This window comes from Petaurus breviceps, unplaced genomic scaffold (genome assembly GCF_028583685.1).
Source record: "Petaurus breviceps papuanus isolate PSGF00001 unplaced genomic scaffold, PetGlider_PUasm1.0 91133, whole genome shotgun sequence".
Lineage (NCBI taxonomy): Eukaryota > Metazoa > Chordata > Mammalia > Diprotodontia > Petauridae > Petaurus > Petaurus breviceps.
The window spans coordinates 92,625,030-92,651,057 of NW_027187419.1; the positions used below are offsets into that span (position 1 = coordinate 92,625,030).

A 26,028-nucleotide genomic window follows, 5' to 3' on the forward strand; every position below is an offset into this window, starting at 1 on the left:
TTCCACAACTCAAATGGGGATAATATCTGCCCCACAAGAACTCACTTTGACAGAAACAATTGGGAAAACTAGAAGACAACATGGCAGAAAATAAACATAGACCAACATCTTACATTATACACCAAGCTAAAGTCAAAATGGGTACATAATTCAGACATGAAAGGGTGATGTCATAAGCTCACTAGGGAAGAATAGAAAACATTACTTGTCAGATCTATGGATCAGGGAAGAGTTTATGACCAAACAAGAGATAAGGAGGACCATGGGAGGTAAATAGATCATTCTGATTACAGAATTTTTTTTTGCATAGACAAAAGCAGTGCAGCCAAAATGAGAAAGGAAAACAGGAAATGAGGGGGAAATTTTTTATAGAACATTTCTCTGATAAAAGGCCTCATTTCTTAAATACATAAGGAAATAAGTCAAATTAAAAAAATAAGTCATTTACCAATTGATAAATGGTTAAAGGATATGAAAGTTGTCAGGAAAAAATAAAAGTTATAGTCACATGAAAAAAATATTCTAAGTGACTATCATAGAAACACGAATTAAAACTTCTGAAATACCACTTCACAACTATGAAAGTGCTAACATGACAGAAAAGGAAAATAATAAATGCTGTAAGGAATGTGGAAAAATAGGTACACTAATGCACCAGTGGTGGAGTTATAAACTGGCCCAACCTTTCTGCTGAACAATTTGGAACTATGTGCAAAGAGCTATAAAACTGTGCATACCCTATGTCCCAGTAATATTACTACTATATCTGTTTCCCAAAGAAATCAAAGAAAAAGGAAAGGACTTATATGTGCAAGAATATTTACAGCAGCTCTCTTTTTTTTTGTGGTAACAAAAGAACTGGAAACTGAGGGAGTATCTTTGATGGGGAAATGGCTGAACAAGTTGTGATATATCAAGGTAATGGAATATTATTGTGCTGCAAGAAATAATGCAGGTAATGATTTCAGAAAAAAATCAAAACTTACATGAATTGATGCAGAGTGAAGTGAGCATATCCAAAAGAACATTGTGCATAGTTACAGCAAGCATTATAAAGGTAATAAACTATGAAAGTCTTATCTACTCTGATCCACAACTCCAAAAAACTTATGAAGAAAAATGCTGTCCACATCCAGAGAGAGAACTGATGAAATCTGAGTGCAGATTAAAGCATATTTTCCCACTATTTTTCTTTTTCTTGTTTTTTTTTTTAATTTTATTTTAAAGCAATCGGGGTTAAGTAACTTGCTCAAGGTTACACGGCCAGTTATTTCTGGGTGTGGTACTGAGTATCTGAGCCAGGATTTGATCCAGGTCATCTCGACACTGGAGCCGGTGCTCTTACTCGATGAGCCACCTGGCCGCCCCTAAGCAATTGGGGTTAAGTAACTTGCTCAAGGTTACATGGCCAGGTGTTTCCGGGTGGGTGCTAAGTGTCTGAGCCCGGGATTTGATCTCCAGGTCTTCTCAACACTGGAGCCAGTGCTCTTACTTGCTGTGCTACCTGGCCGCCCCTCTTTCTTGGTTTTTATGTAATGTGACTTAGATAGAAATATGTTTTTATGTCATTTCACATTTATAATGGATATAATATTTCTTACCTGCTCAATAGTAGGGGCAAAAAGGAGAGAATTTGGAACTCAAAATTAAAAAAAATGAATGTTAAACAATAAATAAACATAAAAAGCAAAAAAACAGTATCAGCCCCAACTACAACATAGTGCTATTAAAAGGGTCAAGAAACTTTATTTACTGGGGCAGCTAGATGTGGCTAAGTGAATGGAACACTGGCCCTGGAGTCAGGAGGACATGAGTTCAAATCTGGCCTCAGACACTTGACACAATTACTATCCATGTGACTTTGGGCAAGTCACTTAACCCCAATTGCCCTCAAAAAAAGCAAAAAAAAGGAAACTTTATTTATGTGAAAATGCTTTGAAAAGTGTGGTATATAATACAATTATAAGCTATTACTATGATTATTAAAGAATGACAAAGAGAAAGACTAGAAGAAAGAAGATGTGAATTCTTGTCCTGCCACCAATATATTCTGCCACCTTAGGTAAGTCACTTAATCTTCCTAAATTTAAGTTTCTTCATTTATAAAATGTGGATTTTGGACTGGTTGATCAATAAGTTTCTGTCTACCCCTAAGGATCTATAGATTTTAAAATACATGTTATGGTTTTCTTGGTGGCAATGAGAGAACATACTTTAGGGATGAAATACAATAACTTTGGAGAATTTCTATATATCTAATTTAGCTAGAAAGCACATCTGCATAGAATTCATTCTAAATATTACAAATAAGAGGCATAGGAGTTTATTTTATGGCTCTAGTTTTCCTTTATAGGCAGAGCCTGGTGTTCAGCACCTTGGACAGAGTTGATCTTCTACAATCAGTCTGACTGATTTTTTACTCACCTCAGCAAGAATGTTACTATGAGATCATCTAGGTTATTTGCCCAAGTTCTCCCTGATATCTCCCAATTTCTGGTTAGAATTATAATCTTAAATAATAGCAGGGCCTTGTTTATAATAGACACTTAACAAAAGGTTTTTTAATTATGCAAACTAGAAATAAATTTGTCATTTTTTTCCTTAAAAAATTATAAAAATTTATTTTGGTAATATGATTGTGTATTTGATAGCCCTCCCTAGGGATGCAAATTATGGCAATGATAGTTCACCTCTAATATAAAATATATAATATGATACCATTCTTGAGTAGTATTTAATTTTAAATATGCATTAGTATTAAATAACTTATATTTGTTTCCATTAGGCTAGATTATCTCAATAATCCACTTCTAGATCTATAATTCTATTTATCCATGAATTAATTATTCATTTTTTTTGTCTTGAATTCTAATAGATATTTCTGAATTGCTCTGTTAGCTGTCTAATATAGACTCTGAAATAAGTAATCCTATGTTCCCCTCTTTCCCCCACTTCTCTAATAATAAAAAGGGTCTATTTGACATAGTATAAAAATATAGTAGACTAAGAGTCATGATGCCTAAGTTATAGATTTGCTTGTAACACTAACCAGTTATGTCATCTTTTGTATTTTGCAGCCTCAGATACATTATCTGTAAAAGAAAGGCTCTGGATTATCAACTAATCCATAAGTGTTTCTTGAGAGCTTGCTTGTGCCAGGCACTGTACTAGGCACTGGACTACTTGGTCTCAAGATCCCTTCTGACTCTAGCCTTTTTAAATTGTCCAGTATCTATGAAAATATTAAATAACTCAGCACCAAATAAGGAATTGATGTGACTTTTGTAAATTGAAATTATCTCATGAGACCTACTCATATTTTTTTTCTGCCATATTGCATATAAAATTGCCAGTGAATACTTTAAGGTTTTAGTGACATTATAAACTTTTTTTCAGTATACTTTTGGATATTATGTACACATATCTCCTTAACTTGAATATTCCCCTGGTCTTTCACTGTCACATGGAGGGGACTTTTCATTGTATCCTGTAGGTAACCCTTACTCTGACTTCAGAGTGCAAAAAAGCTTTGCATGTAGACTGAAGTTTTCAATAACTGGAAGGTTGGCTACTTAGTAATTTTTTTTCCAGCCACAGTTAACTTTAAAAAAAGATTTATTAAAGTTATAGAGGTTGTGTTCTCCATTGGTGAATGGAATCACCATATCAATGAGATTATTGGGTTCTAAAACTATCAAATTATACCAATCAATCAACAAGTCTTCCATTTAAATGCCTACAATTTACCAGGCAAGAGAGAGTCAACATATGGCTATAAAGTTATATACAAAATAAGTACAAGATAATTGGAGTTGGGGGAGGATGATATTAAGCAACTGGTAAAGGGAGATCAGAATAGACTTCATGTAGGACATGACTCAGGCTGGACTCTGATGGAAATTAGGGATTCTAAGAGGTGGAATGAGGAAAGAATGATTTCCAGGCATGGAAAATAGTAAGTGCAAAAGCAACGAGATGGGACATGGAATATGATAGGTAAGGTAAGAAAAGGGCAGGGGTAGGGTGAAAGTGGGAGGCTGATTTGTTTGTACCATGGCATGTGTGAAGAAGACTAATATATAAAAAGTCTGGAAAAGTATAATGTACATGTGTACTCACTCCCCAAAGCAAGTAATTATTGGATTTGTGTGTTTTTTTTTAAAAATACAAACATATTTAACCCCCTTACTCAGAATTCCCTTTTAACCTCCAGGTAAGTTCTAGGCAGAATATTGTGGCATCTCTCTTAGTCAGATGCTAGTTAGGCCCTTCTCCCCATTAGCCAGCAGATGGCGATAGCATGTAAGGTGCCGACTCAATCTTTTTTTTTTTTTTTTTAACACGCTGATTCCTAATAGCCGGCGGCTCCCGTAGAGTGAGTGTCAGAACAGGAAGCTGAGGCAGAAGCAGGGACGATGCTGCAGAGGCCCCTTTGTTATTTTCCCCCTCCAGTGAGCCCAGAATGAATGAAAGCTTTTAGCAGCTCCTCTGCTTAGACATCTCAACAGCTGCATTGGAAAGGCGATAACCTTCCTTCCACCCACCTATGGATGCCGGCCTTCCTTTTGCTGAGACTTACGATTCTCTTCCAGGTAAGCCACCATCATTTAAAAAAAATCTTAGCCGGTCTCTCTAATTCCTATTTATGTACCTATTCATTCTTCATAAGATGCCATTCCTGCATTTTCCCTGAGGCAGGAGCACCATGGTGGCCGGTCTTCACAGCATATAATTTTGCCCTCTCATGGCTGAAATTGGCTCAGAATTTGATATCTTAGCTTTTAATCTTTCACTTGATTTACAGTTTTAAGAGGCCATCTGTGGCCATATTTGTTTGCCTTCTGGAGGTAATGCATTAAAAAAAAAAAAAAAAAACTGGTAAATTAAATGAGTCAGTCTTTCTCACAAATGGAGTATCGTCCCTGGAGGTTGTAGAGCAGGGGGGAGCTGGTGAACATGGCAGTGAGGCTGCCGAAGGTGAGTGTTGCACCGGGGTGCAGCTTCTCTCCACCATCTTCAAGACACATGGTGGGGGACCACACAGGCCAGAGGGCTTAAAAAGAAATTCTAGGCATAGATCTAAGTATTGATAGATTGACTTTGTGCTGTGTATTGTTTGTTTCTTGAAAAATGAGTCATTTTCACCCTGGAGATGGATGAATTCTCTAAGGGTTTAAAAAAACCAAAACAACCCAATCTGGGGGATGATACAGCAGAAGCTGCCTCCCAGGTTGGTTGTGAGGATTAAATGAATATAATTTATACACGAAACCATCAAGTATCATGAAAATGCTCAGTCCTTTCTGTGGTTCTAAGTGGCTTGTGGTGTTAGGGCTCTGTCCTTTTAAAATGTTGAGATTGAATAAGGTGCATCACATTTTGACATTCTTTTTTGGTCACGTGATATTAGCTGTGCTAAAGAGCAGAATGACTCAGTAGGTGGCGATTGCATACAACGCCCTGACTTCTCTTCATTGGATTTTTTGCTTTGGAAAATATGTTTGTCAGCTACGAAAAAGATGAGCAGAAGGCAATGTAGAGATGATGTGTTTCAAAGCCATCCGCTAAGGATTTCATTAGATAAAAGGTGGATGTTAAAAATATTTTAAATCATTTTATTAGGTTTTTAGAGATGCCTCACTGCCTTGTAAAGGGAGAAGTGGGTGGGGGAGGGGTAATGGAGAAGAATCAGAACATTTCTAACTCAGGCATCCCCTCTCTATTCTTAATGTGTCAGTGGTTACCAGATCTTTAAGGGAATGAATGAATTTTAAAGTGTAATACTAGGCCCACTCAGAAAAAGATTGGTTTTTAACCCAAAAAATATGATTTATATATATATGGCAGTTTATAGCATCACAGAATTTTGAAAGTAGAGAGACATCTGAAATCATTTAGTCCCACATCTTCATTTTACAAATGAGAAATCTGAGGCCCAAAGAGAAATGTGACCTGCCTAAAGTCACATACCTAAGAGTCAGAAATCTTGCTTACTTTTTGTTCAGTCACATTCAACAAACATTTATTAAGTGCCCTCTTTGTGTATAGCAGTGACTCATTTTACCTCTCACATGTCTGTCTTGAATGCCTGTCTGGAGGTGTGTACCTAGAGGTAAATGTCAATGTTCTTTTGTTTAGCATGTTTTCCTGCCCTTATGTATAGTGCATTCCTGTTGAATTCTTTGTCAGTGGTCCTTAAAAAAACTTGGATTTGACTCTTGGCCCTGCTATTTAGCAACTGTGTAACTTTGGGTAAATCATGTAATCTCTTGTGTGCATCCATTATTTCATCTTTAAATTGGGCATAATATTTACATTAAGTATTTCACAGGGTTGTTGAGAGGATCAAATGAGATAGTGAATATATAGGGGGATGATGTTGCCTATGTAGATTATGTATATCTTCATGCAGGTTGTCTAAATACAACTTATAGGGGAGGAACGAATATATCTCTGGTATCTTGCTCACACTTTCTTTAAGGGAAATTTTGTTATCTTGCCTAGAAGGGGAGCAGGAAGAGGAGAAGGCTGGCTATGCTGTTATAGTTGGAGAGGGAGGGGTATCAGATTAGAATTAGACCTATTTGCTCCCCTAAATATTATCCCCCTCATCAGGGAGACTGATTTTTCCTTAGATTCAGCTCCTTAAGTTTAAATCTCTAAAGGTTTAACCCCTTTCCATTGAATGCTGTTTATACAAAAGACTATGAGGAATAGTGAGTAAACCCATTTATCTAAGAAGTTAAACAGAAATCAAGAAAGTTATTCAGACCAGAATATAATAGAAAATATAAAAAGCTAATGAGGTCTCCCACTGGGAGCAAGACTTCTTGTTTCAATCAAAAGAGAGAGTTCAAGGAATCTGTAAAGTCCTTAGGGAAGAAAGCTGGATATCAGGGCCATTGTGAGGAGCTGGCTTTGCTTTACATGTCTGTCTTCCAAAGTTTGTTTTCTCCCTCTCCCATTCCCTCCCTGAAGAGATTGTAGAATTATATGTATCCTCTCTCAAAGCAGGAAGGAAGAAAAAATATCTCTTCTCCCAAGCTCTCATGCCAGCTCTGCATCTTAGGCAGGCAGACAGTATTGAGTCATCTCATTCTTTCTACCAATGAGGATATTGTGTGAATTCTCCAATATCAAACCTCAGATACATATATGAAATACTTCATAGTCATGAAGCATAAAAAATGAAAATTGTTATTATTTACAGAGTCAATGAAATGGGTGTTCATATAGTGATTATAATCACTATAATCATGTTGCCAAGATTAAATATATAGTTTGTTTCTGGACCTAGGATTCAATAGTTAAGGGGAACTCCTGGTGAGGATCTGCCTCTACCAAGGCATATCAGCAACTTGACTGCAACTTGAGTCTCATAGAGCTACTTCTGGCACAGAGTCAACTGGCCTGGGAATCAGGAGTCCCCTTCCAGATTTAAATATTAACTTAAAAAAGAGCTTAGGTGACGTATCCATGATCACAAAGCTTGTAGGTGTTATAGGCAAAGGTTTTCTTGATTCCCAAGTCCCAGTATTTTTACCATTGTACCATAGAAGTACCATGAGATCACTAAGGTTTCCAAGAATACAGAAATAATAACTGTGAGGATAATCACTGTAACTATGGGATACATGGCTCCCTGGGTCTTCATTTGCCCTTCCTAAAAGTTAACGCATGTTCCTGAGATTCTAATGTTATATTCGAAAGATGGATTGGCAGACTCTTGATCACATACTCACCATTCATGCCAGATAATAAGAACAATGAGAATAAGAATCTATATAATACCTCTTCTATTCCACTGACTATTCTAATGAAAATACTTCATCCCCTAGAGTTATCCTCTTTATTGCCTCTGAGGCATGTCTTCCTGTTTTGTTTTTAATATTGTAACAGTATACTTGCTCTAGCAAAAGGTAATGTAGCCTAGCAGATAGAAGCCTAGTCATAGAGTCAAGAAGACCTGGGTTCAAAGTCTTAGCTATTTATATCACAAACTCTCAGTGCCTCAGGGGACTCTCTATGACTATAAGTTAGAGATAAGTTGCCAGTTTGCCAATCTGCAATGGGAGAGAGTGTTTCCACAATGCAAATTTCCAGTACTGATAAAAACATAGCGCACTATAAAAACCAAATGGACAAATCCAAAACAAAATTAAGTCATCTTTAAGGTAAAATACCTCTTCTAATTATATCAGTTAGTTCCTTAGAAAAAGCAAGTAGGTTGGCTAATGCCATCTTCCAAGGAACCCAATGGGTTTCCCTGAAATATCCTTAGTAAATATACTTCAACCAGATTATAGTTTGTCATATTACTTTTGAATTTGTAAAGTAATAATTTTCATGTGAGATTTCATGTATGTTCTTACAAGCATTAATTTATAATTTAAAGTAGCCTTGGAAAAAAGATGTCATTTAAAATTGACAGTGAATTAAATCAGCATATTTCTGTTGCATATAATATCTAACCTTTTGATTATTCAAGCAGTGGCCCAAGTGCAATTTAATTATTTGCTTCTTTTCATGTCCTCATTAGCACTTTTACCACTGGTTATGTAGAGAAAAGGAAGGAAAATACCATCAAAAGCTTTCTCCCATTTCTTGCAATAATCTGCATGATATTCCCAGCCATGATTTTCCACTCTCTTCTACTATTAGCTTTGCTGGACTCTCAGAAGCTCTTCATTTACCCAGCCTCTAGATATCTTCAGTTGAATTCAATTCAATTTCCTTAACCCAGGAATTATTCTACTCAGTTTTAGAATACTACCCTAGGACTGAGCTATACTTAATGTTAAGTGAGTATGTAAAAATTCACATGCTATATCTCACCAAAGTCATAACATGTTTCACATCTGATCCAGCCTTCCTCCAGGCCAGTCAGGCCACTCAACACACATATTTTGCCATCTTGCCTAAGGTATCTTTCCTCTTCTTTTTGATTTCTCTCTACTGCCTTCTTGCTCTTGGAACAATAATTAAGTAATTACTGCCATTGTTTTGGAAATAGAGGGTCTTCTAAGTTTCTACTTCATAAATTTCTATTTATAAGTTTCTACTTTACATACATTGTAAATTTCTACTTATAAATTCTGGGACTGCATAGAACAAGAGTTCCTAACCTGAGATTAGTACACTTTAAAAAGAGGTTCATAATTATCAGTAAAATTGGTTCCCTTTATAATCTTTTTTTTTTTTTTTGCTTTTTGGAGGGCAATTGGGGTTAAGTAACTTGTCCAAGGTTACACGGCTAGTTTTTTTTTGTGTGTGTGTGTTAAGTGTCTGAGGCCTGTACTGAACTCAGGTCCTCCTGACTCTGGGGCCAGTGCTTTACTCACCGTGCCACCTAGCCGCCCCCCTTTATAATCTTATATGTTTTATGCATTTAAAAACATTCTTCTGAGAATGTATCCTTAGGTTTCACATGACTGCCAAACAGATCCATAACACAAAGGACAATTTGGCAGCTGTGTTGAAGATGGATCTCAGAGATGAAATAACACATACAAGGAGAATAATTAGGAGTTTATTGCAACAGTTCCAGAAAAAGGTGATGAATATTAAGTTTAGAGTGGTGGCAACAAGCCCTAAGAGAAGGTGATGGATGTAAGAGTTGTTTTGGAGGTAGAATTGACAAAATTTTCCAACTGATTGGATACATCAGTGAAAGTGAAATGAGAATGAAGAAATAGAGATAGTGAGGGAGAATAAAAATTCTCAGGCTATGAATTTGAGTAACTGAGAGGATGGTCCCTGCATCACCTGTCTCTACATCTGGCCCCATCCAACAAATATGCAACTATTTTTAGTGAGGAGGGAGAATGGGGTTAGACTTGGTGATAGCAGAACTGGATTCACTTCTGGAAGACTAGACAAAACTGTGAAAGAGACAAAATTTGTCTTTAACCTACATCCACTCACCTATTGTCACTTCTTGCCTCTCTTTTTGCCTACTTCATCTCAAGGATTCATAGCAAGTTCTGATCAATATTTGGGCTACTTGACCATGAGAAAACCTTGTCTTTCATGAAATTGCTAGATTCAGTGATATGACTTGGAATCAGAATTGAGATGTGCCCTTCCCCCCAAATATCCCATGTTTCTGAGAATACTACAATCCATTAAATGCCAGTCTATATTCTCAATGATTTGGTCAGAATTGATCAGTGACTAGCACTAGGCCTATGACTATGCATGTCTTTATAAATACAGTTGACTAATCTTTTGTGCCTGCTTTTAGATTTTTGAAAGTTAATAGGTTATAATTGTTAATACTAAAAAGATTATGTAAATGGCACACCCACATGTGAATTTCTGATCATGTGATCCACTATTGAAAAAAAATTAGATGCCCTGCATAATTTATCTTGATCTAGAAACAGCTTTGTCAAGTGAAATGGAAAAGGTAGAATTTCTCCAGTGTTTTTGTTTGTTATTACTCTGTGCCTCTGTAATCAATATGAAATGAAAATTTTTGAGGTAATTAGAGAACAATTCTTTTCTATTCCACGTCCTGAAATTTCTTTGTGAGGGGTTTGTAGCATGTGTGTGTGTGTGTGTGGGGGGGGTTGTTTTGTTTTTAATGAGAAAAAGTTTAAGATGATTGTCAGGGGATTTAGTGTGGCTGTTGATTTTGAAGTAAAAGGTCTGACTCAAATTTGATTCCATTAATACTAGTTAAGTGCCTCCATAATTAGAGATTTACACTATGCATTATGGGGACTAGAAAACAAAAAGTCATAGACAAAGATGACAATTTTTAACTTCTCTTTTCAATAAGTAGAGATGGGAGGCAGACCTGTGATTTTATCAGTATAGGGAACTCCTGGTGAGGTAATAACCTTTACAACACAGATCAACCATAGTTAAACTTATACACTTAGGTTTCTATTGCTGTGTGGTTACAAAGGAACAGCATTCACTTCTTTACATTACTTTTTTATTATAAGAAAATAGGACATGATCTCGCTTCCAACTTCTTTGTTCATGACTTTAACTTTTTTTAATTAAAAAAAAGCAGGTCATTTAATATAATACCACTATTTTTCATTTATCTAGTGATACCAAGAAAGCAAACAGTATAGGAATTTAGGCCCTTCATAAAGAGTAACTACTAAAGATTGTTTTATTTTATGTTAATGTGATTAGATAGATATTGAAAAACCAAAAAACCCATCTCTTAATGGTATTGTTAGAAAAGTTTTCTATGCTTTAGTTGAGAATATAACTCCTACCTATAGCTGTGAAAGGTATATATCTCTTCTAATTTATGTATCATTTTTAATATTCACGTCATTTAGAATTTATTGTGGAATTTAGAGTATGGTGTTGGTCTAAATTTGATTTCTGACAGATTGCTTTTCAGTTTTCTCAACATTTTTTTAGTCAAATAGGAAATTCTTTCCAAGTAATTTATGTTTTCTAGTTTACCGAATACTGGGTTTTGAATTTAATTCTTTTTCTGATTCTCTTCCATTCTGTTCCACCATGATTAGTCCTATTCCATTGATCTACTTTTCTATTTTTTAACCAGTACCAAATGGTTTTGATACTGCTGCTTTACAGTATAATGTGAGGTCTGGAAGTGCTAATCCCCTATCATCACTGCCTCTTTTCATTGTTTCTCTTGATATTCTAGATATTTTGTTCCCACAAATGAACTTTGTTATTATTCTATCAAGTTTTACAAAGATTTCCTTTGATGGTTTGAATGGTATAGCATTAAAACTATAAACTAACTTTGTTAGTACTGTCATTTTTATTATTTTGCCAACAGCCCACCTGTGAACATTGAATATTCTTACAATCTTTATTTCTTTAGGGGGTCACTTTGTAATTGAATCTATATAAATATTTTGTGTGATGTAGTAGATTGATTCTTACAATATGCTTTATTTTGAATGATATTTCACTTATTGTTACTGACTCTTGGTTTTTGTTTTTATTATTAGGAATGTTGTTTTGGGGGAGTGTGGGTTTGGTTATGGTGAAGCCTGCACCCTCGCTGAATTTATTATCTCAGTTAATATCTATGTTGATCCCCTAGAATTTCCTATGTAATCCATTATATTTGGAAGTAGGTACAGCCATCAATAGGAAGTAATTTAACTTTCCCTTTACCTATATTTATGTCTTTAATTTCTTATTAATATTGCTAGCATTTATAGAATAATAGTGGGGAGAGGAAGCATCTTTGCTTTACTCCTGTATTTATCAGGAAAACTCCTAGTGTTTCACCATTGCATATAGTTAGATGTTCTTTATGATATTAGAATGTCTCTATATGCCTATATTTTGTAAAGGGCAGGATTTTTTTAACGCATAAATGAGTGTTGTATTTTTTCAAAGGCTTTTTCTTTATTGAGATAATCATAATTTTAGAAGGACTTGTTTTTAATATGATTAATTATTTTGATCATTTTCCTAATGATGGGATATGCCTACATCCCTGGTATAAGTGCAGTTTGGTCATAATGAATCATTTCTATAGATATGTTAAACAGTATTTTATTTAAAATTTTTGAATTGATATTCATTAATGATATTGGCCTGTATTTGTGCTTAGTCTTTTCCTGGTCTAGATTTCAGAACTGTATTTATCTTTTAAAAGGAGTATGATAGAGGGCTTTATTTTTCAATTATTAAAAATAATTGCATAGTATTTGTGCTAATTATTTTTAAAACTTTGATGAAATTCTTCTGTAAATCCATCAGGATTAGAAGTACCGCCATCATTACCTATTTCCATTCCAGCTATTAGTCTTTTTCCCCACCCCAATTTTGGATTATCCATTATCTTTATTTGGCCTTCCATTAGTTTGGACATTTTATATTTTTACTATAAAGTATGTGATATAAAATCAGTTTTATTAGTATATATCTGTGTTTAGTAGGTTCTGATCATTTAAAAAAATTCTTCAGGTTTTTTGTTCTGATTTCACTTGATTCATTTGCTACTTTGTTCCCTTGATTTTTTTGGAGGGGGAAAGGCAAGGAAACTGGTGTTAAGTGACTTACCTAAGGTCATGCAGCTAGTTAAGTGTCAGGTGTCTGAGGGCTGTAATGGGAATGCAAATTTGGAAGATCTTCCCTGCCCCTAGGCTAAAGTGCACCTGAAGCCTGGGGTGGGAGGCTTGTTTTTCAGTAGATACTTCTTGATTGGCCAGTGAGTCAATAAAGTTGTTACATTCTCTGAGCCAGGAGAAGGCTATATAAGCCCTGATGTGTAGCTTTGTTTTGGGACTCACTTTGAGAAGTGTTCTGTGATTTGATCTGAATTCTGGGAAGCCGTTGTTGAGAGTCCCCCGGCTTTGAAAAAACCCAGATGTTGAAACCCAGATGTTGACTGGGTATGGATGTAACGGTTGGACAGTTTGGAAATCTGTCTACTTGATCTGTCTCTGTCTTGATAATTCTGCCTGTATGCTTTGAAGTTCGGGGTGCTGACCTTTTTCCCCTGAACAAGGTAAACGATACATATTTGACTGATTAAAGTAAGCTTGTTAACCCATTTTGAGTTGCTTTCCTTTATCAAAGCAGATCCAAGAACCTGTATGGGCAGCAAACCCTGAGGACGCGCTTGGGGTGCTTGCTGCTACAAGGGCACATTTAAACCCAGGTCCTTCCTAACTCCAGGGCCTGTGCTTTCTTCATTGTGCCACCTACCGGACCCTGTTCATTTGATTTTCTACTTCTTTCTTTATGATCAAGTTCTCTAAAATTTTGTCATTTTTTTAGTCTTTTCAAAGAACAAGTTTTTAGTTTTTAAATTAAATTAAATTAAATTTAAAATTTAATTTTTAAAGTCTTTGATTTGCTGTTTATCTATTTCTCTATTTTTATGCTTATTTTAGGTTTATTTGTTGGATTTCTGATTTTCTTAAATGTATATTCAGTTCATGAATATTCTGTTCTATTTTTTTTTTAAGCAATTGGGGTTAAGTAACTTGCTCAAAGTTACATAAGCAGTTATTTCTGGGTGTGGTGCTAAGTATCTGAGCCCGGATTTGATCCCCCAGGTCATCCCAACACCTGGGGCTGGTGTTCTTACTCACTGAAATTCTGTTCTATTTTGTTAATATATGTTTTAGGGATGTATTTCACCCCTGACAATTGCTTTAGCTTTATCATAGAAATTTTGCCATGTTGTTTCATCATTAGCATTTTCTTTTGTAAAATTTTTGTTTCTATGAAACAATGTTTCTTTTACCTACTTATTAATATAGGATTTTTTCACTAATTTTGTATTTGGATCTGTGTCACTAAATGGGTATATGCCACTATTTAGGTCTTTATTACATTTATTTGCAACATCTCTGTGCCCTTAATGTGGTCACTTTTTTTTTTAAACTTCCACATGGTGCTAAGAATATACATAGCCTTTAGCTGTTCCATTTAGAAGATACCACAAGTTTTCTACTTGGTTTAAAAATTGTTTGATTCTATAATTTTCCTTTTGTTAATGTTATTGTTAGTTTTATTCAAAATTTAGAGGCATAGTAAATGCTACTATGTTGCTACTATAATATTATTTATGATTTCTTATAATTGAAATAATTTTCCCTTTATGAATTTAGATGCTAAAATATGTGGAGCATATTAGTTTAATATTGTTTTGTTTTTTTGTCTATGGTTCCTTTCAGCATAATATAATTTTGTTGTTTATCTCTTTTTACATTGCTAATTTTTTGTATTTTGCTTTGATATCATAATTGTTAGCTCCTGCTTTTCTGAATTCACCTGTTGCATAGTATATTGTGTTGTAGTCCCTCACTTTTGTTTTTAGTTGTGTTGTTGGTTTTTTTAAGCAACAGATTGTGGAATTTTGTTTCTTATATGACTGGTCATCCTTTTTTATTTTATTGGCTTATTTGATCTATTTAACATTTAAAGACATGTATGTATATAATACATGCATTAAAATATAAACATATATACACATACATATATGTATATATATATATTTCCTCCATTTGTCTTTAATATTATTTTTCCAGAATTATAATATTTTTCCTCTTCTTTTATAGAGACAGTACTTTGTCTACTATTTTTTAAAAGTTTGATGAAATTCTCCTGTGAATCCATCAGGATCAGAAGTTCACCCATTTCCTTTCCAGCTAATTGTTTATGTTTTTGTTTTCCTGAGTTTGGATTATCCAAGATCTTCATTTGACCTTCTGTTGATTGGGGCATTTTATATGCCTGAAATATGATTATATAATATATTTATATCTTTGATATTTGGTTCTGTATCAAGGATGACTAATACCTTTGGTTTGAGGGCATGCTGAGCCCCTTTCGGTGTTGCTTATTTACTTTTATTGTCCACCTGATTCACTCAATTCTTGTCTGTGGCTCTAAAAAGCTGTAGCATGTCCAGTGGCCACACCTGGTAAAGTGTCTTGGCAGAAGGGCTAAACCAGGTTGAGGGTAACTGACAGGCTTCAAACCTGTTGGTGAGTTTGGGGAATATCCCTTATACTTATTATTCCTTATTTAGCTTCTTAACTCTTCATGGAAATAAAGTCTTTAAGACATCTATTTTGATTTCCTGATTCTAATTTGTGTTTATGTTGTTGCCTTGAAGTTCTTGCCCCCAGGTCTCTTTTTTCCTGTTGAACCTCTTAAAAATGTGTTGTACCACTCTTAAAAATACCAATTTCACCTGAAGGTGAAAGAGAGAACTTTACCCCATGGTAGGAATTCTTCCATGTCCCTGATTGTGCAGTTCATTATAAATCATTTCCTTCTTCATGGTCATTTTTTTTCCATCTGCCTTGAAATCTTCTCTTTGATGAGAAATACATTCAATACATTCTCTTTCTGGGTTTCTGTTGTCCTCAGGAGCTATAATTCTCTTTGTTTTGAGGCAGGGACAAGGAAATTCTTTCCATGGAGCTACATGGTGTCTTTAAGTACAAAATCCCTGCAGATTATACCTGTTGTAAGGTCCATGTCTCTGATATAGAATTTATCTCTCCACCCCCCCCCCCCCCCATCACCGAATTGAGATTTCCCCTTTTCTATCCTCCTCTTTAATTTCCATTTTTTTTGCAACCTTATCCATTGTCCTGTAGGACTTTTTCTTCCTGAGAGACTATTAGAGTTATTTTCCCATCCTGGTTGATTTAAGATACATCACATATTCTTCTCTCTCTTCTTTCTGCCCTGTCCACTTTTGTGGGCCCTTCCATTCCCCCAAACACATTGATTCACCTAAAGTCAGGGTACTGTTCCTCCACCATCAGTTCTCTAGTGTAAGTTCCACTTGCACCCTTGTCTTTATGTACTTTTAGAAAGAAGTCTATTAATGATCCTGCTGTTTTATTCGGTTGTTGTTTAACCTCATAGATGTCTTTCATGTGATGGTTTTTTATCTCTTTTTGGGGGGGGTGACATATTTTGCTATTTGTCCCTTCCTTGGTTGCTGTATTTGTTTACCTTTCTTATATGTTAATTGTCTGGCATTCTCTCAAAGCAAATAATCTGCTTATGTAAGTCTGGTTTTCTTTTTAGGGATGCTTCAAATTCTTCTCTTTTATTAAATATTCATCCTTTTTCATTTCTGATTAGGTTCTGGTTTGCAGGGTCTTTTATCATGAGCCCCATCTTAAGCTACTTTGCATTATTTCTTCCCTTCTGAAGTTTCTGGTGGGTGTGGAATAGTCTTATGTTATTTGAATTTCCTTTCCTCTATATCTCAATGTCTTTTTCCTGGTCACTTGCAAAATTTATTGTTAGTTATTGGAAATGTTCAATTTAACCACCATGTTTGCAGCATAGGACTTTTTTTTTTCCTGGAGGTGATCTGTAGATTCTTTTAGGTGGCTTTTGTTTTCTGTGTTCAGAAGTTCCGTCAGTTTCCTTGCTATTTTTTGCATTGTGGTATTTAGGTTTTTAAATATGTATTCTTCTGAAAGACCTTTAATCTTTCATCTCTCTATGCATCCTGTCTTCAAGATCAAAATGTTTATTTGCACAAAGATAGTGTATCATGGTGTGACTAACTTAAATTCTTGGCCTCTGATAAAGATTTTAAAGTATCATATTTCATTTTTAATGAGATTTTAAAGTAGGATAATGAATTCCAGAACCAAGTGTTTATGATTAAAATCCTACATAATTAAAAGTAAAAATGGCTCTCATATCTCTATAGCTTTCATTCCTTAATGTTGCCCCCTTTATCTAATTGCCAATCCTGCTGTATACTATAGAAATACAGAATTAGGATCATGATAGTGCTATAGGATGGAGTGAGCTGTTAGATATTTCATCTCTATTTGTATTAAATCACTGAGTCAAAACCTTTATTTTTAAGACTATAAATTCACTAATAAAATAAATAAGAAAGCATTTTTCCATTTCTTCCATTTTTAAACTCCAGGTTTTTTAAAAAATTTTGTTCATCATAAAGTTGAAGAAAATAATTTCTATACCAAAGGGAATCATAATTATTTTCTCAAGTCTCAGACAACCTTAGCTTGTTTTAATCATCATTCAACCTTTACTTTTTATCTTTGCCTAGTAAAAAAGTAACCCACATAAATATTATGAAGACTCTATTCTAAGGAATAAGGACCAATGTGAAATATGATTTTCTTTCCTTTGAACTTGGGCTAATTTTTGCAACAATTTTTATTTGTAAAGATTGAATAAAAAGATTTCACTTCCCCTCCCCCCCACCAGAAATTACTTTGTGGTAGTAGGACAGTAATTATAGGAGCATAGTAGGCAACTTGCAACCTGCTGCCCAACACTTGTGATGGGGGAGGGACATATTTAAAGCTACCTACACATCCATAAGTTAAATAGGATCAGTACAACTGGTCAGGATGCCCATGTAATAACAGTTCTAGCTCTCCCCCAGGGTTCCCTTGTCTCCATCCTTCACCCCTACCTTTTCTACATCTGAGGCTAAGGGTTTAATCAGCCACACTCTGTTACAGTGATTAACTCATTTTTAGCTTAAAAGTAATATAATGGTCTTCAGGCCCAAATCGTCCCTTTGCTCTTTTATGAAATTTGAATCAGACAAAAAGTCATTAATACAATCCTAATAGCTCAGAACCCCCAGTAAGGAAAATCCCTAACTTTCAATTCATATTTTGGCTTTCTGCCCTTATTTAAAATGGGTATATTTCCATCAAACTAGGGTTTGGTATTGTTGTTATTTGTTTGTTTTTTGAAATAAAATTAGGCTACTAAAAGCTCTGAAGTTAAAGAAGAAAGCCAAGTATATCACAGTTACTTCACAGGCTTGGAAAGGGGAAGTTAGGGAAATAATATATCTTTTATAATCTTCCCTCAAGCAATAGAGACAACCTGAGTCTGAGGCCTCTGTTGCAAGAATACTGTAGAAGGCTAGCAACCCACCTTCTCTGGCATAGCTTAGCTCTCCCCTTAGTTTCTCCTTTGAGCTCCCTCTGTGTCACCAGTACTGCCCAGCCCAGCCTGAATCCTAGGAAAGACTGGAAATGCTTCCTTCCATTGTTGCTGCTGCTGCTTTCATTTAGTCCCTGCTCCTTCCTATCTGTTCCCATGCACACTATTTATGTATCTTTTTAAAAAACAAGTGTATGGTGTGACAAATCCATTATCATGATAGTACAAATTATTATAAGCATTTATTATGTGCTTGCTATATAGCAAGGAACAAATCTCTTTCTGCACTGACAGGGAATGTTTGTCCCTCTGAACTACAAATCCAAGGATCTCAGTCAGTTTTCAAAACCTTGTTACATCTGAAAAACCTATCATTAGTTCATTTATTTGTGCTGAAGGCCTCTTAATCTCTGCTTAAAAGGGATAACATATCAATCCATTGTCAGAATTTCAGATTTCAAATATACTTTGAAATGTGTTCAGTTGTTTTTACTAAGGCAGATTGAGAGATACAAAAGTGATAGGTTTTGATGAAACTATGTGTGGTAGGAAATAATTCAGAGTACTGCATGACACTGAATTCTTATCCATCATTTCCAGACCTGATTGCACTTTTCTCTCATAGAGTCAGGTAGGTAGTCCAGTGGATAGAAAACTGAGCTTGGAGTCAGGAAGACCTTTGTTCTTGAAGGTCTAAGATACCTCCTATCTGTGTGACCCTGGACAAGTATCTTAACCTCTGTTTGTCTCAGTTTCCTCATCTGTAAAATAGGGATAATAATAGCACCTATGTTCCAGGGTTGTTGTGAGGATTAAGGTAGATAATAATAGTATAACATTTAGCACATAGTAGATGCTATGTATATATGTTTATTCCCCTTCCCCCTCACCACTCATACTCCTTGACACATGGGCCATAGATAGGGAGTTGGGATACTCTTTGTTCTTCATGAACATTTCCCGACTTCCCCTCTGCCATTAGCACTCGTTTAGCAATGTCTCATCCTTTGAGTTTTGCTCTGTGTAAATTTATCACCTAATTCATATCCTACTGACTGTTATCTGCTGGCCTCCAGGGTCATAGGATCATAGATTATAGGAAAACAGTTATTTCTTCTAGCTCCTCACAAACTAAGATATTCATGGGTCATTCTCTGTCATTTCTCAAGGAGTTAAGAGACTTTTTTGCCCTTATTCTAAGGGACCTCAATATACATGCTGGCATTCCCTGGAACACCCAATCCTGTAAACTCCGCAGTCTATTTCATTTGCATTTCCTGCATTCTATGCCATCTCAGCTACACATAAGAATGGTCATGCCTTTGATCTCACCATTACCCAAAACCATGTGCTTTCAAGATCAAGAACTGTGAAATTCCTTTACCATATCTCATAACCCCATATCGTTCCATCTCTCTGTGCTTTTCTCTGCCTAAATTTATTCTTCACCCTCACCGTAGCCTCTAATCCCTCCACCTTTCAGTGCTTTCCCAGGCCATCATCCCTACTCTGGTTTCACTTTTTGCCCTTCCCAGTATACTCCTTTGTTGTTGCTGTTGTTGTTAACCAGGTCAATCCTATGCTGTCTTCTATTCTTGCATCCCTTGCTTCCATCTCCTCATGTCTTGCCAAATCCCAATTTTAGTTACTCCACTATTTGCTTCCTCTGCTCTGATTTGTGTACTGTTGAACGTAGCTGAAGAAAATTGGGCAACTATGATGGCTGGAATGACTACATATTCATATTATCCAATCTCAGCTGGCCCCTCCATTCACATACCACACAGCTTCTCTTGTATCTGTCCCCTCTCTCTCTGCACAGCTCCCATTCTAGTTTGGTAGATTACATCCCCTGTAATGGTAATGGGAATTTGAAGATCTTCCCTTCCCCTTAATAAGCCTAAGGAAATTTAAAGATCTTCCCTGCCCCCTAATAGGACAAATGTAATCACATGGAGCCAGTGGTGGGAGGGTTTGTTGAAGGGTGGGGCAGAGCTTACAGGAAGGGTGCAGCACACAGAGCCCACTCCCTCTGGGGGTCAGAGCAGTTAGAGCAAGAGGGAGGAGAGGACACACCAAAGGAGACAGCTAGGCTTGTGAGTATTTGCCTCCTGCTGTGAGAGGCTTGTGAGTATTTGTTGGTGGGATGGTGTGGCTCCCTGCTGTGTTATGGTTTATTAACTTCTTTGTCGCTGTGATGGATTTGGTTTCCTGGTGTTGGGATTTGGTTTTCTGGTTTCTGAATGTTTTGTTTCTGTCTTCTATATGGAGAGTCTGTTATATTTTGCAATTCAGCATTATGCCGGCATATTCACATTCACCATCAATGCTGTGAATATTGTGTTGACACTACATCCCCTCTTACCTGGACTATTGCTATAGCTTATGAATTTGTAGCCTCTATATCACATGTATGTCTGCATCAAATACTACTCCAGTCCCTCCCCCATATAGCTAACAAAGTGATTTGCCTAATGCACAAAGTCTAAGTAACCATGTCACTCCTCTAATCAGAAAACTTCTGCACCTCCATATTGCTTCTAGGATCAAATATAAATTCTACTATACAGCATTTAAGGAATTTCATGATCTGGCCTCAATCTATCTGGTTATCAACTTCAGAATTGGTGGAATCAAGGTTTATTGATTGTTGATCACCATGTTTATATTCACTTTTTGCTATATATTAAATCAGTTGCTCTAATTTTCTGCTTATATTTCTATTACTTGAGATTTTTCCATTAATTCCCTTCTTTTACTTACCTCCTCTTACATTTGTATCTAGAAGAAATATATTTCTGAGACCCAGCTATTACATATGATAATTGTTATCATTGCCTTTGCATGAAAAACGTTGGCTACTTCTGCTTTCTACTCAGTTCTATTCATAGAAATGGTTCCATTTAGAGGACTAATGAACCAATCTGATCAAAATTTATGATTCACTTCATTCAAAAAATGCTTAATAAGTGTCTACTATGTTCATGGCACCATATACTAGATGCTAAGGACACAGTGGTAAAAAAAAAAAAAAGATAATGTGCCTACATATAGAGAAATTAATTTTTTTTTATATTCTGCAAAACATGTGTCAAGAAACAACTCAAAATAAACTATAATATAAAGCCCTCATTGAATCATCTGAATCTTTTTTTTTCCTTTTTGGAGGGCAACTGGGGTTAAGTAACTTGCCCAGGGTTACAAGGCTAGTGTTTTTTTGTGTGTGTGTTAAGCATCTGAGGCCAGAACCAAACTCGGGTCCTCCTGACTTGGGGGCAGGCACTTTTACTCACTGGGCCACCTAACCACCCCTCTTGTCTCTTTTTTAAACTTGAGATGAATATTCTTTAAATGAATTATAGGTTTGATTTGCTCTATTGTTTGAATCCTAGCTTTGTCTCCTCTATATCATGGTTGAACCTTCCCCTTTAACAGAGAAAAGGAACTATGCAAAAGCAGCTGATAGAGTAACCGCACCTTACAATGTCAACAACATTTGGCCCCTGTAGTCTCCCAAATCTCTGCCAAGATGAGGAAAGCATGTTTCATTATTTGTAGATTAGGACGATTAGTGGTTTTTCAGCTACTCAGAGTTTGGCCTTCTAGTAGTGATCTTTTCCTTTACATACAGACAGCTTTATGTATGAACAAACTGAGGCCCAGAGACATGTGAAGAATTGTAACCGGTCAGATAGCTAGTTAGCAGAAAACTTGAATTTGAACTTGTCCTCTCAAGGCATATCATTTAAACCTGTATACTTCCTGCTATACTAGCTGTCTCAGTTTTGAGGTTGCCCCAAGTTTCACAAATTTTCATCTATCTACCACTATTTTAGAACAGGTTGAAAATGACAATTCACCCTACCTAGTCATAATAAGAGTTCTTTCTTCCTTTCTTTTTTTAAAAAAATCAACTAAATTTTCCCTTTGACAGAGAATTTGGTCATTTGGATTAGGACCAGGTACAGACAGGGAGCTAAGAGCCAGAATCAAATCTACTGCTGGATTTCCCAAGAGTAATTAAGATGATACTGTGTTATGTGGCAATCCCAAATAGAGGTTGATTCTCAGAAAAAAAAAAAATGCCCCTTCTTTCAATCCTAAATGTATATTTACTTTCATTTTTGAACATAATACATACTGCTTTACAGCAATATATTTCTTGATCCTATTGTATCTTTGTAGTATCATAAATCTCTGTCTCCAAGTTGAAAGCAAAAAATTGACTTGTACTTTTATTCAGAGGATTCTCAACTTGGGATATACAATTTTCCACGGTATATGCACAATTCCAAGAACATAATAATCCCTTTGAATAGAGTAGCAAACAATTTTACCATGTCAGTTTCCCATTTCATATTTGCTGATTCTTTAAGACGTGCCTTCTGGAATGAACCATTTTAACACCCCCCCTCCCATTTTTTTTTTTTTTACTTAGGTGATTCAGTCTCCAAAACTGCCCACTGCAATTCCGCCTACTTTGAGTCTGATTGTTCACTCAGTATTTAGGCTTGTGAAACTGTTAAATACATGAAGGGCATGAATCAGACCTTGTAGAAGAGAAAGGTTTTATAATACTGACTGAATCCATTTTTTTAAGAAACTTTCGGGATATTGGCATATACAGAGCTCAAAGTACTTTAGAGACTATAGAAACTTTGTAGAAACTGTATCATAGTTAAATTAACTCTCTTCTTTCAGAAACTGCCAGGAATTTGTATTTGTTTGCCAGTATCTTTAAAGCTTTTGAAAGATTTTGTTTTCAAGGGGAAGCAAAATGGTCTTTCTACCATAAATGATAATTAACAAATAGGTAGCTAATTTAGGCAATTTATTTCATCATTGTTATTTCTGCATCTCTAATAATTTTTTCCTTACCTTAACCTGAATGGGGGTAGCTAGGTGACACAGTGGATAGAATGGTGGGCCTGCAGTCAGGAAGACTCATCTTCCTGAGTTCAAATCTTGCTTCAGATATTTATTAGCTGTGTGACCCTGAGCAAGTCACTTAACACTATTTGCTTCAGTTTCCTCATCTGTAAAGTGAACTGGAAAAGGAATAGCATACCATTCCAGTATCTCTGCCAAGGAAATTCCAAATGGGGTCGCAGAGTCAGACATAACTAAAAAACAACTGAACAATAATTTTTTCTGTACCTTGGCTGTCTACCCTCTCTTGGTGAGTATATCAACTCTCACGGGTTTAATTATCATCTCTATACAAGTAATTCCATATATATATATATATATATATATACATATATATATATATATTTATCTCTATCATCTATCTATCTATCTATCTGTCTCTCCAGCTCTAATTGTGCTTCTGATCTCTACTCCCATACCGTTACTTGCCTGTCAGGCATATCCACAGCATATCCAAAAAAGGACTGAAAATTTCCCTAAATACTGTCCTTTCTTCAGATGTGCCCATTTCTGTTCATGGCACCAACATTCTTCCAGTCACCCAGATTCATAACCTATGTCATTCTAAAATCCTCATTCTTTTCTCACCCCCCTTCCATACCCAATCTATTGCCAAGGGCTGTCATTTCTTTCTTTACAATAGCTCTTATATAGACTCCCTTCTTTCTTCTGACACCACCACCAGCCTGGTATTACCCCTATCTCTTGGAATATATCAGTAGCCTGCTGGTTGGTCTTCCTTCTTCTCACTTCAATTTATCCTCCAATCAGCTATCAAACTGATCTTCTAAAAATGCAGATTTGAACATATCCTCACCTGTAATAGTAATGAAATTTGAAGATCCCTTTAGCTGGCAGGTACTTAGCACCTAGTTTCAGATTAAGCCTCTGTAAAGAAACAGGAGGTTTGTTTTGTTGCTGACATAATAGGAAGGGGCTGAACAAAGAGGACCTAATACCTATATAAGGAAGAGCAGGAGCTGGACAGTCAGAACTTCTTGGGATAACATCATGGAGGCAGGGCAGCTGCTGCTGGACTGAAGACTGAACTGAGAATTGAGAAGAACTGAGAAGAGGAATGAGAATTGAGAACTGAGACAGAATTTCTTGTAGCAAGCCATGTGGAGGCTGGAGAAAGTGATTTTGATTTTGAGAGAGGAACTTGTGGTGGCAAGACTTCCAAGGGCCAGCTGGAGCTGCCAAAGACTGAGGAAGCATGACTGTGGTGCTGGTATTTTCTACAAATGTTGTTGTGGCTTTGTTAAGCCTTGTCTTCCCAGGAACAGAAACTGTGAAAGATTTGAGGTGGATTGGACGCTGTGAGCTTCAGTATGGAGTAGGAACTGCACAGAGTACTGGACAAGGAACTGGGAGCTTTCTACCTTTGAACTCAGGTGGCAGTTGGTTAGACTTGGGCAGGTGCTGGAACCGTGGAAGAGAAACCATGGAAGCTGAAAACCTGCCTCAGGTCAAGATGAAAAGACCTCTCTCCATGGGTACTGAGTAGTGACTGATGAAATTGTAACTTAATTGCACCTCATGGGTGGAGGACTTTGACTTTTGTACTTTGTGTCCCTTAAGGAGGCTCCTTAAGGATGATTGAATGATTGAGTTACTAAATGATTGTACTTTGTTGAAAACTATGTGACCACTTTGGTGAAAACTGTGTGGCCATTTTAGTGATAAGGTGTTGAGTTGTGACATGGTGAATGCTGTATTTTGATTTTCTGTGATAAGTTGTAACATTCTGAATGCTGTACCTTGATTTGCTGTGAATATTCTGGTCTGATTTGTTATTGAATAAATAGAGTTCACTGTACTATGTAATCAGAACCTTAAAAGCTGTTCACAGCAGCAGTCCTCTGGAAAGCTGCTCCTGAGTGGCTTTAAACCACCCTGTTCAAAAACCTGCAGTGGCTCTTATTACCTCCAGTATCAAATATAAAATCCACTATTTGGCTTTCAAAGCTCTTCCTAACTTAGCCCAAGAGTAAGGAACCTGTGGCCCTCTAGGTCCTCAAATGTGGCCCCAAATGAAATTTGGATTCAGTCCAAGGGCCACACTTGAGGACATAGAGGGCCACTGTTGGCTTGAGGCTCCAGGTTCCCCATCCCTGGGCTAGCCCCTTCCTACGTTTCCAGTCTTCTTATACTTTATACCCTTCTGTGTACTCTGCAGTCCAATGATACCAGTCTCTTTACTTTTCCTTGCACATGACACTTTTCCCAACCCCTGACATTTTTCAATGACCATTCTCCATGCTTGGAATGCTTTCCCTTCTCATTCTGCCTCATGTCTTCCCTGGATTCCTTCAAGCTCAGCTGAGATCCCATCTTCTGTAAAACCCTTTCTTAGTCCTCTTTATTCTTCTTCTGTAGTACAAAGTTGACAAGACTTTAGTTGGGAAAAGTATGCAGGTAGGTGGCATACTGAGGAAGCTAGGTGGTATAGTAGATAGAATGTTGAACCTGGAATCAGGAAGACCTGAGACATTTACTGGCTGTGAGACCTTGGGTAATTTACTTTATTGCTGCCTGCCTCAGTTTCTACAATTGTAAAATAGAAATAATAACAACACCTACTTCCTAGGGTTATCATAACGATTAAATGGTAAAATACTTGTAAAACTTTTAGTACAGTGCCTGACATATACTAGGCAATTAATAAATACTCTTTTGCTTCCTTCTTTCCCTTCTTTCTCCCTTCATTTCCTC

The 26,028-nt window shown here is 36.2% G+C and overlaps 1 protein-coding gene across 1 annotated transcript in view; it reads left to right on the top strand.

The window, feature by feature from the left end:
• The first annotated feature begins 4,366 nt into the window (after positions 1 to 4,366).
• The window catches only part of SCN2A (sodium voltage-gated channel alpha subunit 2), a 162,948-nt gene continuing 141,286 nt past the window's right edge, over positions 4,367 to 26,028 (top strand). Inside the window, exon 1 of the mRNA XM_069080605.1 lies at positions 4,367 to 4,592. The gene's annotated coding sequence lies outside the window, so the exon portion shown is untranslated. The remainder of the gene's footprint in view (positions 4,593 to 26,028) is intronic.